The sequence below is a fragment of the Gloeophyllum trabeum genome (assembly GCF_000344685.1).
Source record: "Gloeophyllum trabeum ATCC 11539 unplaced genomic scaffold GLOTRscaffold_00003, whole genome shotgun sequence".
NCBI lineage: Eukaryota > Fungi > Basidiomycota > Agaricomycetes > Gloeophyllales > Gloeophyllaceae > Gloeophyllum > Gloeophyllum trabeum.
In genome coordinates, this window is record NW_006920412.1 from 1572328 (window position 1) to 1572827 (window position 500).

Below are 500 nucleotides of genomic sequence, written 5' to 3' on the forward strand. Positions count from 1 at the left end.
GTCCCCCAACAAGCTGATATTTTCCAGAAGGCTGTAGGCCCAGAGACCTAAGGGCCTGTTCGGTTGCGCGGGTAGGGTAGGGTAGGGTAGGGTTAAAGTACACGGATTAGGAAATTTGTGGCGTTTCGGATACAACCGAGGAAATTTCCCGTTCGCAGGTCTCGCAGAACGTGTTTGGTGGACTCAAGTCTAGCTCCAGGTCTGTCACGCACCTGTATGGGCGTCCGTGCCCGATGCCGGTAAGCCGAGCTTGACCGGTCAGTTTTAGAGTATTCGGCCAATCAGCAGAGCTGGCCGTTGCCGAAGAACCATTGCGCTGCTCAAATGAGGAATAAACGCACGTGGGTTTGAGCTCCAGAATTGAAGAAAGCAGGATCCATACATAAATAGCGCATGTCACATTCTGTGACTCAGGGTGAGAATAGACGCCAGTGGGACCGCTGGGAAACTGAGGGCCCAGCTAACCCTACCCTACCCTACCCTACCCGCGCAACCGAACA